This window comes from Colobus angolensis, unplaced genomic scaffold (assembly GCF_000951035.1).
Source record: "Colobus angolensis palliatus isolate OR3802 unplaced genomic scaffold, Cang.pa_1.0 Scaffold246, whole genome shotgun sequence".
Taxonomy (NCBI): Eukaryota; Metazoa; Chordata; class Mammalia; order Primates; family Cercopithecidae; genus Colobus; species Colobus angolensis.
In genome coordinates this window covers 184442-190012 of record NW_012115666.1, presented here as the reverse complement: position 1 = coordinate 190012, position 5571 = coordinate 184442, and positions in this window count along the sequence as shown.

The following is a 5571-nucleotide window of genomic DNA, read 5'->3' as shown; positions in this document are numbered from 1 at the left end:
AAAAAAAAAAAAAAAAAAAAAGCTCAGGTGCTCTTCGGGGAGACTAATTTGAGTGATAATACAGTTCCGGTCTCCCACACAGCCGGCTCTGTGTGATTTACTTTTACTCTTTCTCTATTGCCGTTCCCCAGTCTTGAGATATTGGCTCTGTCTAGGCAGCGGGCAAGGTGAACCCCTTGGGCGTATTTCTACTGATGAAGTGCTTCAACTGGGAACTGCAGGACTCTTCACCCGTTTTTGTTTGCCTGATTTAAGTGTCTGAGAAACAAATCTTAGTTCTCCTGGGCTGCAACAAAACAACTTTACCAGGGTTTTGGCATTTCCTTTCTTTTCCTTTATAAAATACACTCAGCAAACTGCACCAGTTAACTACAGTTAGATAAATTGTTAACAATTATGACATTTGCAATGTTTATAAAGCAACCATTTTAAATAAATAAATAACAAAGAGCATTAAAGAAGTTTATTCTGTGAACAAAAGACAGCAGTTTCTGTCCCAGCCTGGAGAAGGGTCAGAACATGAGAAGGATTTGAAAGGAGAGCAGAGAAGTCACACTTGGGTGTGAGTCCCTGAGCCACAGAGGTAGGGGAAGGGAGACAGGGGAAGTGTCAGGAATGGGTATTTTTGCACATAAGAGTCTATGGCTGTAAAACTGATCATTATTATATGTTCATATAAACATATTACATGTTATTATATATTAAGTTTATCCCAAATGTTTCTGACAATGTATTAGGTTGGTGCAAATGTGATTGCGGTTTTTGTCGTTACTTTTAAATGGCAAAACCGCAATTATGTTTGCACCAACCTAATACACATTAAAGACAATTTTCAAACGCGTAAGTTCTAGAACCCTTGTGAGAACAGTTTCCCTAATATAACTGATAAAACTACTTATTAGATGGGAAAGCAGTGTTCTTTTGTTTGTTTGTTTGTTTGTTTTTGAAACAGGGTTTCTGGTTCTGTCACCCAGGCTAGAGTGCAGTAGCGTGATCGTGACTCAATGCAACCTCCACTTTCTAGGATCCCAAAGTTCTAGGATTACAAGCATGAGCCACTGTGCCTGGCCACAGTGTTCTTGTGATCACTGGAATCTGTAGTGTAATCCCACCATAATAATTTGGTAATGGGAGTTTAAAGTCTCACTCACACTTAGAAAAGAAAGTTTTAATAACAGGAATAAATTAAGGGGATAAATTTTTCTGAAGTTTTGTTGAAACGTTTTGGAGAAAATCTTACAACATGAAGGCTAAAAAGATTACCTGAGCACAAGAAGGCTAAGGCACAGTTAAATAAATTAGTGTTCGTCACTGTCAATTTGCACTTGCTTTCTAGTGGCAAATAATTGGGGTGTGTCCTTGACTGGATCTCTCAATTATTTTTATCAGTCATTTGAATGAATATGGTGGTGAGGCTGACAGGAAGCTTGAAGGTATTTTAAATGTTTTTTTACTTTGTAATTGCTGTGGCTACATAATAGGTGTATATATTTATGGGCTATATGAGATACTTTGATACAGGCACACTACGTGTAATAATCACATCCAAGTACATGGGGTATCCATCTCCTCAAGCATTTATCCTTTCATTGTGTTACAAACAATCCAATTATACTCTTTTAGTTATTTTTACACGTACAAGTAAATTATTATTGACTACAGTTACCTTGTTGTGCTATCAAATACTAGGTTTGTTTCATTCTTTCTTTTGTTTGTACCCATTAACCATCCCCACTTCCCCCCACACCCCTACTACCCTTCCCAGCCTCTGGTAACCATCCTTCTACCTCTATCTCCATGAGGTCAATTGTTTTAATGTTTAGCTCCACAAATAAGTGAGAACATGTGAAGTTTGTACTTTTGTGCTTGACTTATTTCACTTGAAATAATGATCTCCAGTTCCATCCATGTTGTTGCCAATGACAGATTTCATTCTTTTTTATGGCTGAAATAGTACTGCATTGTGTATATGTACCATTGTGTATATGTATATGTACATTTTCTTTATCCATTCATCTGTTGATGGACACTTAGGTTGCGCCCAAATCTTGGCTATCCTGCAACAAACATGGGAGTGCAGCTATCTCTTTGATATGCTGATTTCCTTTCTCTTGGGTATATACCTGGCAATGGGATTGCTGGATCGTATGGTAGCTTTATTTTTAGTTTTTTAAGGAATCTCCAAACTGTTCTCCACAGTGGTTATACTTATTTACATCCCCACCAACAATACACAAATGTTCCCTTTTCTCCACATCCTCTCCAGCATTTGTTTTGGCTTGTCTTTTGGATATAAGTCATTTTAACTGGGGTGAGATGATTTGTACCTCCTTGTAGTTTTGATTTGCATTTTTCTGATGATTAGTGATGTTGAGCACCTTTTCATATGCCTGTTTGCCTTTTGTATGTCTTCTTCTTCCTTTTCTTTTTTTTTTCTGAGATGGAGTTTCATTCTGTTGCCAGTTGCCCAGGCTGGAGTGCAGTGAAGTGATCTCGGCTCACTGCCACCTCCACCTCCCGGCTTCAAGCAATTCTCCTGTCTTAGCCTCCCAGGTAGCTGGGATTACAGGTGTGTGCCACCACACCTGGCTAATTTTTGTAGTTTTAGTAGAGATGAGATTTCACCATGTTGACCAGGCTGGTCTTGAACTCCTGGCCTCAAGTGATCTGCTCGCCTTGGCCTCCCAAAATGCTGGGATTACAGGCGTGAGCTACCACACCCAGCCTGCCATTTGTATGTCTTCTTTTGAGAAATGTCTATTCAAGATCTTTTGCCAATTTTTAAAATCGGATTATTAGACTTTTTTCCTATAGAATTGTTGGAGCTCCTTATATATTCTGGTTATTAATCCCCTATCAGATGGGTAGTTTGCAAATGTTTTCTCCTATTCTATGGGTTGCCTCTTCACTTTATTGACTGTATGCTTTGCTATGCAGAAGCTTTTTAACTTAATGTGATCCTATTTGTCTATTTTTGCTTTGGTTGCCTGTTCTTGTGGAGTACTACTCAAGAAATCTTTGTCCAGACCAATGTCCTGGTGAGTTTCCCCAGTGTTTTTTTGTAGTAGTCTCATAGTTTCAGGTTTCGAATTTTAGCCATTTTGATTTTATTTTTGTGTATAGTGAGAGATAGGGGTCTAGTTTCAGTCTTCCGCATGGATATCCAGTTTTCCCAGCACCATTTATTAAAGAAACTGTCTTTTCCCCAGTGTTTGTTCTTGGCAACTTTGTAAAACATAAGTTTACTGTAGATGTGCTTGAGGGCACACACAAAAATCCATCCCACACCACTGAGCCACCCAAACAAACATGAAAGACAAAAAAAAAAAAAACTATTTTCGTTAAGGACACTTAGCTCTGGAACTAATTCCCTGGGCCCCTTGTTACCACCAGCCCCTCCTATAAGAAAATGATTGTCGAAGCTTCAGTGATGATTGAAGGGATGCTCTGTAAGTCAAGTCTGTGGGTGAAAGAGACAGAAACCAATGCTGAAGCTGCTTATGCAAGAGGAGGACCTGGGTGACGCAGGCCTGGCTGGATGCAGGGCTCACAGATGGTCATCAGCACTCCATCCCTTCCCACCTTCAGGACCTACTGTCCGCTGTTTTGCACACACTCCCAGCCAGGCTCACTTTTTGTCCTCCTTGGAGGAAAGTGGGTTTCCCAGTTGTGTCTGGGCTGGTGCTGCTTGGCCCTGCCTGGGTCCTGTGCCGGCCTCAGGATGAGAGGGGTGGTCCACCTAGCTACAGCACACAGATTGCTCTGTGAAGAGCAATGCTCCACAGGAAACCAGGATGGCTTCACCAGGGAGGCAGAACCACAAATGCCCTTGACAGACGGCATGCACTGTGGATATAAGAATCAAGATTTTAAACAGAAAGGCAGAAAGAAGAGGACTTCCAAACCCTAGAAAGTTTAAAACTAATAGAATAAATTTTATTGTGTGTAAATGTAAAGCTTTATGTTGAGATTAAATATATATATGTGTGTGTCAAATTGTATCTAAAAATATATGTAGCCAAAAAGTCAGAAAAAATAAAAATAGAAAAGTAACAAAAATAAAGCAAAAATACAAGTAGCCATATTCATGTGATGCAACTATGAGAAAAAAGTAGAAATGGTTTAGTAGTGGCCTTAAAAAAGAAATCTTAGTTTTTGGTTGCTGGTCACTTTGAGATGGTTATCAACATGATTTAGCCACTTAAAAAGTTTGTAATAATGACATTAAAAAGCAAGATAAAGGAGGAGATAGTGCTGTTAATGCCTATTTCATGGGGGCATGTCTGGAATATTGTGCTTGAGCCTGGGGGGTGAAGGATGACATTTTAAGAAGGACACTCATGAGCATCCAGAGAAGAATCAGCATCCAGCTCCTGAAAGCCACCATGACATGACCTCCCCATCCCCCTCACCCCAGAGCATGCCACTTTAGTTTAAGGATTATGTTGAGTGTAAAGCAATTAAAAATCAATGGATAGAAGATTGTTTCTCTGCTCTTCCCTCGGATGCCTAAAACCTGGGCATAAATTTCCCCTCGTGGCATGGATTTCCCTCTCTCCTGTACCAGGATGAGGAGAGGGGACTCTTGCTACCAGGGACAGAGAACCAACACCAAGATGAGTCTGCATACACAAGCCTCCCTAAATAAGCACGATAATCCATTAGTTCCCACATAGTTTTCCTAGTCACTTTTCCACAATTCATCATTCCTCAAAGCCCAAACCCTCTTTCCTTTGTTAAAATGGCACATAAGCCTCTGAGTTTAGGCATTTCTTTGACTTTCCCTTCCTTTCTGTGAACTCCTGTGCATATAAAACATTAGTAAACTTTCTATTATTTTCTCTTGCTAATCAGTCTCTTGTGAGTCAAACTTGCAGAGCCTCCCAGTTGGTAACCTAAGGGGGAAGAGAAAATGTGTTTCTTTCCTGGCACTACAAATGGTGCATCTCTGTTGAAAGGAAGTACTTATCGCTACACAGCAGGAGGTATAATCCAGAAAGAAGAAAGAAGTGCGCTGGATATTATAGAATATCCCTGCTCTTCATAAGTGGATGACTACCAATTTTCCAGTACTTCTAAAATTTTTTGATCCCAAACATACCTTAAATCCCTCTAAAACAAGAATAAAAAAATAGAATACCTTGTTGAGAAACAGATGTTCCGAACATTTTCATCCTGTGGAGCTGAAACTATACCCATTAAACAACTCCCATTTTCCTCCCCACCCCAGTCCCCACTAACCACCACTCTACTTTCTATTTCTATGAACTTAGCTACCTTAGATAACTTGTTTAAGTAGATTCACATGACTTTTTCCTTTTTGTGACCGTGCTCTCACTCTTAGGACAATAGCCTTAGGGTCCATCCATGGAGTAGCGCAGGACATGATTTCCGTCCTTTCTAAGGTCGCAGAATGTTCTGTTGTGTGTCTATTTTCAAAGGAGGAATTCTGGAGATGGGTGACTATCTCAGCACTCATGGTATCTTATTTAATTTTTTTTTTTTCCTGAGACGGAGTCTCGCTCTGTCGCCCAGGCTGGAGTGCAGTGACGCGATCTCAGCTCACTGCAA